The sequence below is a fragment of the Cheilinus undulatus genome, linkage group 2 (assembly GCF_018320785.1).
Source record: "Cheilinus undulatus linkage group 2, ASM1832078v1, whole genome shotgun sequence".
Classification (NCBI taxonomy): domain Eukaryota; kingdom Metazoa; phylum Chordata; class Actinopteri; order Labriformes; family Labridae; genus Cheilinus; species Cheilinus undulatus.
In genome coordinates, this window is record NC_054866.1 from 7158724 (window position 1) to 7170165 (window position 11442).

The following is an 11442-nucleotide window of genomic DNA, read 5'->3' on the forward strand; positions in this document are numbered from 1 at the left end:
TGGGCCACTAGAGGTCATTCACAACAAAAACACGACCAGAAGTTTTTACTAATGTCACCTTTTAATAATTTTTGTCATCTGATGTATACAAGTGGTGTCATAGTTGAACTGGCGTTGGATTAACTGGTGACATACCATTCTACTATGCCACTCACTTCCTGGTTTTAGGAATTTATCAGTGTCTTCATAGACAGTAACTCTATGAGGAGTGAGTCTCCTGGGCCAAAAGGAAAACTTGTGTTCATGTGACTTTGAAAATGATCAAAATTAATATTACTCTGTGACCTCTGAAACACTTACCAAGTAATGTGTCATGTGATGTTGTGAAGCGTTTTTTTGTTATCCCCAGATGGTATTCAGGTCCCAAAGTGGGCTGCAGCATACTTGAGACTGCCGTAGACAAACTGAAACAATGATGTGTTAAAATGGCATGAAGTAGAGCACAGGTTTAGCTCAGCTGATGGAGCAGGCACTCAGGAACTACAAGTCTGCAGGCAGGCTTGCCTGCAGATTTGGCTGGGCCCCTGACAATAATGAATGGCCCCTCCCCAGTTGTGATGTATTGATATCAATGGATGGTGCTGGATATGTAGAATTGGTGCTTTCAGCCTGGCTATCTGCTGGCTCATTTTGGAGCTGAAAAGTTTGTCGAACTATTATTGAGACTGATTTTGAAGGCCTTTATTTGTGCCTCTTTAACCACTCTTTCAGCCTTTTTTTGCCATTTTAATCAATTTGGCACACACATTTCTATGTTTCTCACTGGCGAATCCATCTCAAAAAGCTCCTGTCTGAACCGTTTGGGCCTGGTTAGAAGGCGACAGGACCAATCAGTGACGAGGGGCAGTACTTTCGGGCGTGGTGGAGTCGAGACATAAGCAAGCAGCAACAAGAGGCCGGTGCAATTATGGTGGAAGAGATTAGCGTGGATGCAGCTAAAGCGCCAGTTTCAGTGTGCATTTCCATTCTGAAATAGACAGCACTTTCCATGTAAATCATCAGGATTAAAACAAAAAAGTCTTGAATGTTTCACTTTGAGATGAATGTAGAATATATTAAAGATTAGCTTTTTGAAGTAAATTGAAGGAAAAAACAAACTTTTGCACAACTTATACTTGAAATGTGCTTTTATAATTAAAGAGTGACTTGACTTAAAAAATACACATGGAGAATAAAATGCAAGAAAATGTAAAATTCTCAGAACCATATTTTAAAAGTTTGATCATTAGAAAAGACAAAGAAAAGGGTCACAACCTTTCGGATCCATGTGCTTCCTGCAGCCAAAATAAAGCACCTGCAGCCAAAATAAAGCACCTGCAGTAGTTATCCCACTTACACTTAATAGGGTTGGAATTGGCAGCCTGCATATCTGGTTCCTGTTTACATCAGCCTCGGCTCCATGAGACCAGGGGAAAAATAACAAGCAAAGGCCAAGAGCATTTGTTTCCCACTGATCTCAGGTTCCTCCTTGTATTTTTTTTTTTTTTTCGAGTGTCCTAGTACATCTTTTCCTCTTCAATCCTCACTTGACATATCAGAATATGTAAATCAGTCTTGTGGTTGCCTGTGAGTCGGGTGTCAACGTAGAGGGGTGGTGTCATGTGGCTTGGGTGGATGCTGAGGCAGGATGTGGTGGGGGGGCCTGGTGTCAGCAATGTCAGGTTCAGCTTCCTGTGGCCTAATCATTTCAGTATGGGGGCTCGGAGGAGATTGGCCAGCCTCTGTTCAGCTCTGCAGGGCCGCAGCTACAGACTTATCCATGTCATGCAACCCTCACCCTACCTCGTTTGGTGCCTGACAACACTCAAGTAATCATAGGCGAGGTAAAGCCCCCGTGCCCCCACCCACTTCTCCAGCTCTGAGGCCATAAATATTAAAGACTGGCCTTAAGTATTGGGAGGAGGGAGGGGAAGATGTCAGGGAGGGGAAGATGTCAGGGAGTGGAAGGGGAAAGAAGGACACAAGGATGAGGGGCGGGGAGCGGGGCCCGGGTGATTTCACAGTCTAACTATTATAACCTGAGGAAAGGAAATCTAGACTGTTGGGATGCAGAAGTGGAGCAGGAGGCAGACAGAGAGGAAAGAGAGAGAGGAAAGAGAGAGAGAGAGAGAGAGAGAGAGGAAAGGAGAATGACCTGAGAGAAGTAGACAAAACCATGTCAGAAATCACAGTCTATTAACGTTATGTTGCTCTGTGGTGAAAATGTCATTCTGTAGAGCTATAAAAAGTTCGGTAAGAAAGTCTGACTACAGACCGTCCATCCCTGATGGCCACTCTCACGGAACGTTAATTTCCGAGAACAGAAATGCTATAATTTGCTGGTGCAATGCATTTCCCATTCAAGTTTTTTTTGAAAAATCAGTTTTATTCATCAACAAAATCTCGCAGTTACATTCAGAAAAAAAAAGTTTCAGACATTACAGACCGAGCAACATTTCATAAATAAAACAGAGAAAAAGTTCAGAGGTCTATTCTGGGAATAAATTAAGTATAGGCCCGTTTTAGAAGAAGTGACATAAACGCTGGCTTGCTTCAGCTTTGTTAGCTTTAGATTGAGCTAGCTATGGTGGCAATTTGATTAGTATGCATAAGCCAGTGTAGCTAAGTAAACTTTAGCTATGTTAGCTTTCACAAAAACATAGCTGAAGCTAACATAGCTATGCTAGCAATGCAATTAATGTGACTACTAAATTAGCATTAGCACACTGAGCTTCAGCAAACATAGTTAAAGCAAACATGGCAATGTAGCTTATGAAGCTGCTTTGTGAGCTTAGCTTTGGCTTTATACCTATATTAGGTACATGTCTTTGTCAGCTATGCAGCTATGTTATCTGCATAGCTATATAGGTTTATTGGGTACGTAGCTTTATCAGCTATGTAGCTATACTATCTATGAAGCTATGTTATTTAAGTTAGCCACATTAGCTATGTAGCTTTGTTTGCTGCATAGTTTTGATAGCTGAGTGTTACTGTTATCTATTGTCGCTAACATAGCTGCTTTGTGAAATTAGCTTATGCTACATTAGCTATATTGCTAACAAAGCCATGGAGCTCTGTTATCTTTTGTAAACATGGCCAAAGCTAATGCTATGAAGATCATGTAGCTGCTTTGGGAACTAAGCTTTAGCTTTATACCTATGTTAGCTATATAGCTTTGTCAACTACACCGCTACTTTATTTACATAGCTAATGTAGCTACTTTGTGCGCTCGACTTTGGCTATATTAGCAATGTAGACAACAAACCAAGGAGCTCTGTTATCTGTAGCAAACATAGGTAAAGCTAATGCTTCGAAGTGTATTTAATTGCTTTGTGAGCTAAGCTTTAGCTATGGACCTGCTTTATAGCTCTGTCAGCTACATCGCAACATTATTTACATAGCTAATATAACTGCTTTGTGAGCTTTGCCTTAGCTACATTAGTTAGGTAAGCTAGGCTAGTTACATATCTTCATTAGCTATGTAGCTTTTTTACTCAATTGCAATGTTGTCTACTTAGCTAACATAGCTGCTTTGTGAGCTTAGCTTTATCTACATTAGCTACATAGCTAACAAAGCTCTGTAGCTCTGTTATCTACATAGCTTATGCAGCCAATGGAGCTATGTAAGCTTCGTTCGCTGCGTTAGGATATTTTCTTGGAGGATGAGCTTTTTTCCTGTAAGCAGACTGTTTATTCAGGTTTGTTAGATGTTTGGTTTTCAGGTTTTGCAGGTTGGGTTTTTAAACTTTTGGTATCTTAACGGTTAACTTTAACTTTACCCCAACACTAACAGGAAGTTTAATCCAGTTTTATTCTGAAAGTTCAGTGTGTATTTCCACTCTGAAATAGACAGCATCTGTGATGATCTGTCTGTGAGGGTGGGCTTTACAGATTTAATTTACACTCAAAACTGCACTCACTGATTACATTTACATGCATACTTACAAAAGATCATTATTTGATTTTAGACGTGAACACTTAACTAGTCATGCATATCTCCTGCTGTTTTGTGCCTTTGCAAGCTGTAAAGAGATGCATTAAAATAAGTTGTTCACTTGGTATGTTTGAGTTTAGACAAATGGAGAAGGGCCTCATGGTTCTGAGCCTGGGGTCTTTGCACGACTAAAACTAAATATTACACTATAGACAGATTCCTATGAAGGGAATGAGTGAGTGATACTGGACTCATGAAGGAAAGCTTCTGTCTATTTTTGCCCTCAGAGATGCTGTGAAATGTACCGACCAAATACTAAAGAAAATTCAAAGGCCTGCAACCAGACCCATTGGGGAAGTTTCTGAGCACAGGACTGAACAGTGCAGCACACAAAAAAGAAGGTTGCAGGCAGCACAGCGAGAGGAGGTAGAATGAGAGGAGGTGCTAGCTTTATATGAAATCAAGACTCAAAGTATGAAGTCCTTGAGCCTCCACTGCCTCCAGCCAGCTCCCACTTTGGTGTTTTGCCTTCATTTATGGCTCAAAACATCAACTTGGAAAGACCTAAAACGGTTTCCAAGCCCCTGTATGATCTCCCACACTGAAAACATGTAGCAAGCGCTCTGTGCCTTCCCTTCAGCCAAGGATTAGGGGGGGTGTGAGGCTTTGTCTGCTCTGAAACTGTCAAAAATAGATTTGCAAATATTGACTTCAACCATGATAGAGCAGTTATTAAGTTGTTTCTACAAAGGTCTTTCAATAAGAAAAGCATGCATAGTCCTTTTTGGGGGTTTTATCAGTGAAACAATTCAGATCTATGGTTTCACTAACACGTGGAGGTATAAACCAGGAGGCTTTGACCTAAATCTTGATTGATTTTAAGTTATTGGAACTAAATTAAGATTCCCTCGAATTTTATAATGTATGTTTTTTTATGGTTTTAAACATTGCACTTCCTCTGTAAAGTGGCTGTTATTGTTGTTGCCAAAACAAAACCTACATGAGGCACAAGAGACATGACATAATTTTACTGGCTATGTTAAAACAACCCTACTGGTCGTCCCTCAGTTGGAGACTGTGGAGGAACAAGGCTGAAGCTTTGTGAACTCAGCAGGAAGGCCGCCATCTTTCACTCTCAACTGAAGCCCTTTGCTGTTGAAGGGATCAAGGATCTGGACTGTCCAAAGAAGCATTCCTGAGCTGTGATGACATGGAGGAAAACAGGGAGAAAACATCAACCAGTTGTAAATTAGAGCTCCAGACCAGGATCTAAAAATATGTGCTTTTAAACTTAGCTTTGCCACAGCTCCAATTTCAGCTTTCCCTCACTCAGCGAGTCTTTCTTAATGTTCCTAAAGTATAAAGTTGAACTTGTTCTATCATATTTATGGGAGAACGGCTGTGGCCTTCTAGTTGTATTAAATGTAGTCTTCTGAGCACTTAAAGTGGAAGCATTCACCTTTTGATGCATTCACACACTTATTAAGTGCTTAAAACTAAAATGAATATACACTTATACATCATTGGCCAACCTTAATAATTTCAGTAACTTGCCTGAGCAATCAAAGACACATCCATACAAGAGACACTTGAAAAAAAGAGGATGGACAACAATGATAGAAACCTTGCATGTTTAGAAATATTGACTTTATTAATCTAACATTAATCTAACACAGAAAAAATTATATTGATGTAGGCTGGCATTTGTGTACAATGCATTCTGGGTAGTGACCAGTAGTAAAGTGATATCGACAGTTGCTGTTACAGGTTACAAACGGCAGATGTTGTTGTTGGATAAAACTCATGCCGAGGCGGGTGGGTAGAAAAGCAGAAGTAAAGCTTTCAGTAGGTCTATTTGTTCTTGTTTTAAAAAAACATTACTGATAAAGCTGCTGCTATACTGTAGCTACGTTTGAGCTCATCACTATTGTATGTTGCCAGGCAATCAGAGTAGTTAGCAGCAGGAAAGATGCACTCTTGAGTTATATCTTTGAATTGTAGTTTTATTTTACAATTAGGTTGACAATATATGTTGAAATCTATGACAACAAGAAGATGGATGGTCCAGGACACCTTTGAGAGAAAGAATGGGAAATTTCCATCAAGAAAAACACAGAAAGGATGAAAAAGAAGACCTCAGTCTCAACTACTCCTGGCTAGCTTAAAAGCTAACAACAACTGCCAGTAAACTGCCTGATCATCAGGAGACTACTGAATGCTACCTTCTGAGGTCGCATGGGGAGGTGTGTACGAACACAGCGCCCTGGCGCTCCATCACTAGCAGCAAAACAAAGCCCTACACTTACACCAGAACTGATTCTGTGTATACCAGACTGCTTCATGGACTACTGCAAAGGAAGCGTGTCCACAGAGTTTACATCTTTCCCGACGGAGATTGTCTGAAGAATGGGACACTGGGAGACTGACGGGAGGAGGATGTGGAGCAGCACCACACTTACAACTTGCAGTCAGGTGGGGAGGAGGCAGAGACGACGTTGTGCGAGAAGGCGGGAGCAGGGCAAACAAGCCAGGCTGCAGGCTAGGCTAAGAGCGGCCCCACACAAACCTTTACCATACCAAGCATCTTTCTTGTGGGTGCCTGCTCAGCAGGATGGATGACGTGAGGCTGTGATTTTCTTTCTTTCTATCTATCTATCTATCATCAGCAGCCATTGCTATCGGCTTCATGTACAACTAAACCCAACCGTGGCTTCTGCCCCATTCTCCTTAAATGATTCTGATTGGTCAGGTCCATTTTCAGAGCTGGCACAATGGTTTCAGATTGGAGCTTTGCAAGATGGATTTGCCTGATGACAGGCATGGAATCTGGTCTGTCCAACTGCTTTGCAGAGGTTAGGTTTAGGGGCAGCAGTAGCTCTGTCTGGAAGGGCTTGGGCTGGGAATCGGGGGGGTCGTCGGTTTAAGTCCCAGTCGGACTATATCTGGACTTTGGTGTGGTAGCTGATAGACTTTTGCCAGGTCACTTCCTGCGTACTGTTGAAGTACTCTTGAGCAAGGTACTGAACCCCCAACATCTCACCGCAGCGCTTAGTATGCAATTTAAATAGTTGGCACAGTCATAAAATGAACACAACTTTTGCATTCTGACAACTCTTCTCTACACAGAAATCAGATCCTGTCCCCCATCTGGAGTTTTCTTTATATTTGTTCTTTTATTTAAATCAAACTAAAGTTTGTCTTGGTCTCTCAACAAAAAAGGCTGATTTTATCTGGTTTTACTGATTTTCCTGTCACTTCCACTGTACATTTGATCAAACAAAGAGAAAAACCTACATGACTTTATCTAAACCAGCAACAAGAGCCAGACACCTTCACTCTAGGAAAGAAAAACTAAGAAGGTGAACAGATGCCAGAAAAGCTGAGCTTAAATCAATGCAATTTCCTCCTCATGTCTCTCTTGCCTCAGAATCTTCTGGAGTTTTCCACCTGTCTGACAAGAAATGTTCCTTCACCTTTGAGATATTCTGTAAATCTCAAAGCTCCTGTAGAGGCTTTAACAGTGAGAGAAAGGGACAGTTGTGTAAGGGGAATGTATTTGTCTTTCTGCCAGTCCGGGTCTGCTTGTGTTTTTCTAAGATCAAGACTCCGGCCCAGAAATCTAGCGCAGTTCCTTCTCTTCAGGAAGCACTTTCATAACTTCAAATATAATAATTTCCTTTTTGGAAAGACGCCGGGGATTATCCATGAGTATTTGGCTTTCATTTATCTGTTTTCTTGCCCTGAAAGAAAAGGATTGAAGAAAAAAGGGGGCTCACAGATAGTAAATGGCTGCACCTCTGGCCTCTGATCCTAAATGGGCTTTGATAGGTGTGGTGAATTCAGTTTCGGCTCAGGGATTATGATTTACCGCCTCGCTGGTTTGGCTCCAGGAAAGCAGCACTCACATCCTCTGCCTATTTCCATGTTTGTTTTTTATTCCCCTGAAGGCAGAAAAACGTTATGTTAGCAGTTTGTGGGGGAACCCCTCTCATTCTTTCTGTTCCCGTCTATGGAGAGAGGAAAGAGGTTTGATGAGTGCAAAATATTTCAGATTATTTGACTAAAATAATAATCTGCATGTATGAGGATATGATGTTTGGTTTAGTTGACAAGAACCCCTGTTTGAGACACATGAACTCACTGACCACATCATTAGGTACACTGTTGAAAGGTTGGAGCCTTATCCATCCATCCTCTTCGCTTATGCAGGGTTGGGTGGCAGTGCAAGGCTGTGCAAGTCAACCCAGACGGCCCTCTCCCCATCAACCTGGAGGATACAGTGGTGAAGCAGAAGAGTAATGAGTGCTAATGAGAGGACAGCTTAGACACCCACACTGTTCAGATTTGCATTTGTATCAACTTTCTACATTTAGTTATTATTTAGTAATTATAAGGTAACAGAATCAAGCTGGAGAGTTATCTCAAATTTAAACAAAGACATGAAAAAAGTCAGATGGATATATTTTGAAATGCACACTTACAGTTGCTTGTAAAAATATTCATACCCCTTGAACTTTTCCACATTTCTTCACGTTTCAACCACAATAAAAAATATATTTTATTGGGATTTCCTGTGATCGATCAACATAAAGTGGCGCATAATTGCAAAGTGAAAAGAAAATTATACATGGCTTTCAGAATTTTTCACAAGTGAAAATCTGAAAAGTGTGGTGTGCAGAAGAATTCAGCCCCCTGGAGTCGATACTTTGTAGAGCCGTGTTACAGCTGCAAGCCTTTCGGTTTTTATGTTTATGTTCATGTTTATGTTTAGTCTTTATGTTTCTACCAACTTTGCACATCTAGAGACCAACATTTTTACCCATTTCTCTTTGCAAAATAGCTCAAGCTCAGATTTGATGGAGAACATCTGTGAACAGCAATATTCAAGTTGGCCACAGGTTCTCAATGGGATTTAGGTCTGGACTTTGACTGGGCCATTCTAACACATGAATATGCTTCAATATAAACCATTCCACTGTAGCTCTGGCTGTATGTTTAGGGTCGTTGTCCTGCTGGAAGGTGAACCTCCGCCCCAGTCTCAAGTCTTTTACCAATTCTAACAGGTTTTCCTCCCAGATTGCCCTGTATTTGGCTCCATCCATCTTGCCATCAACTCTGACCAGCTTCCCTGTCCTGGCTGAAGAAAAGCATCCCCACAGCATGATGCTGCCACCCCCATGTTTTACAGTGGGGATGGTGTGTTCAGGGTGATGTGCAGTGTTAGTTTTCCGCCACACATAGCACCTTGCGTTTAGGCCAGATGTTTAATTTTGGTCTCCTTTAACCAAAGCATCTTCTTCTACATGTTAGGTGTGTCCCCCACATGGCTTTAGGCAAACTGCAAATGAGAGGAAGATGAGAACACCAGACTCAACAATCCAGACTAGCTGACGATTGCAATAAGAGCAACTTAGGATTTGTAGCAGTGCCACGGACTGATCGCCACTTCGCATCTATGCAGCAAGGCCAGGCCTAAGCAGCCCCAGCTGATGACTTCAGCCCTGTAGAAGAGGAGCAGTTCATTGAAGTCACCTCAGATTTAACAGTAATATTGCAGTTCAAGTCCAAAACATTGTCAGCATTTTGGATTGGAGTGGAAAAGGAGTAGTAGTAGCTAAGCATGAGAGCCTTTGCCACACTTACTCCTTTTGCAACGTCCTACCTGTGTGAGGACGTTGCAAAAGGATGTTGCCTCTACAATACAAAGTGAAATCATAGCTGGACACTGAAAAGGAACTGATAGTGGCAGTCTGACAGCTGCACCCGTAACACGAAAAGATCTGTGTTACTAAGCTGACAGTTGTCTCTAAAATTATTGGGTGACTGGGTGTATAAATTTTAAGTTTATTAAATCTTTATTTTCAGTGAATTGTTCTTCTTCTGAGAGCCAGATTTTTAAAACTCTGAATTTTTAGTTTTTTTTGTGGTAAATCCTGAAAAAACAAAATTTGTTTGCAAAAATTGTGAACAACGGAGTGTTTGTTGTACATTTACATGTTTTTACATGTGGATACAGTTAGGGAACCACTGTTGTAAATGATCTTTTGTTTTCTACAGAATATGTTCCACAGGGATGTCAGACTCAATCACAGCACTGGCCAAATTCTGAATTTGAGTGTAACTTGAGGCCCTAACTGGGTCAAAATTTACCATAAACTGTCAACCTCATCTTCAGCGCGAACAAATTATAGGGCAAAAGGTCAAAATATGAGATAAAATTCAAAATTAAGTTTTAAAGGTCAGAAGACGATATAAAAAAGTTTGAATCAAAAAGGTCAATATTTGGGATCAAAAGTTATATTTAGGAGTTGAAAATGTCAAGATATTAGAAAAATAATCTAAATCAAGAGTTTAGAAGGCAAAAATATGAGATACAATTCAAAATCAAGAGTTTTTAAGGTCAAAATATAAGATGAAATTCTGAATATTGAGTGTTCAATATCAAAATATGAGATAAAATTTAAAATACTGAGTTATGAAGGTCCAAAGATGAGCTAAGAATTTAAGATTTTGAATAGAAAATGTTAAAATTTATTATTAAAATTCAAAGTTAGGAGTTGAAAATGTCAAAATGTAAGATAAAACTCAATTTCATGAGTTTATAACATTAAAATATGACATAAAAATTAAAATCGTGACTCTAAATGGTCAAAATATGAGATAAAAGTCAACATTATGATTTGTAAAGATCGAAATATGATATAAAAAGTCAAAACCATAACTTTAAGTCATAGTTGTGAGATGCAAATTAGAAAATACGAAATAAAAACACAAATTTCCTTTCTCACATTCCAGACATTTTATTCATATTATTTTAACTCTTTAAAATTTGTAATTCTTATGAAAAGATATTTTTAATCATCAAGGAAAAGTTTACATTGTTTTACTGGAGGAAATCTGCAGACCTCATTCTGGCGGGCCAGTTATAATAAAAATATGACATGATCTGGTGGGCCGGGTTTAACTGTGCCATGGGCCAGAATTGGCCTGGGGCCTTGAGTTTGACGCCCCTGTCCTAGGGGCTCTAACACAGCTCTTTCATATGTTGTGACAGTGTTGATGTTGAGTCTGGGATGTAAACTTAGTGTCTGTGGTTTTCTGCTGGAAAGTGAAGTGAAGCGAACAGGGCGCGGCTGCAGTAAGACACGGTTGTGAAAGTGTTTTTTGTGCACATGTGGACATGGTGACAGAGAGGTACACCACAGTGAGTTTGTGTTCATGAGCCTGATTAACGTCTGACTGTAAATCAGACCGGGAGCGGAACTGTGATGGCAGTTTGTGTCGCCACAGCGAACATCTAAGCTCAGCAGCTGCTCCACAGTAACCAACATAGACACGCTATTTATCCAAGTGACATCACTTTAGAGAGAGCTGTTTTCACTTTGACATTAAAAGGTTCTTTTGTATTTTTTGTCAAAAAAGCAAAATTATATTGAACATGATTAACTTATAAAATCAGAAAGGGGGAGAAGAGGGTGAAAATTTTTATAGGCACAGTTTAAGTTAAGTTTATGTTTGCTGCTCTGATT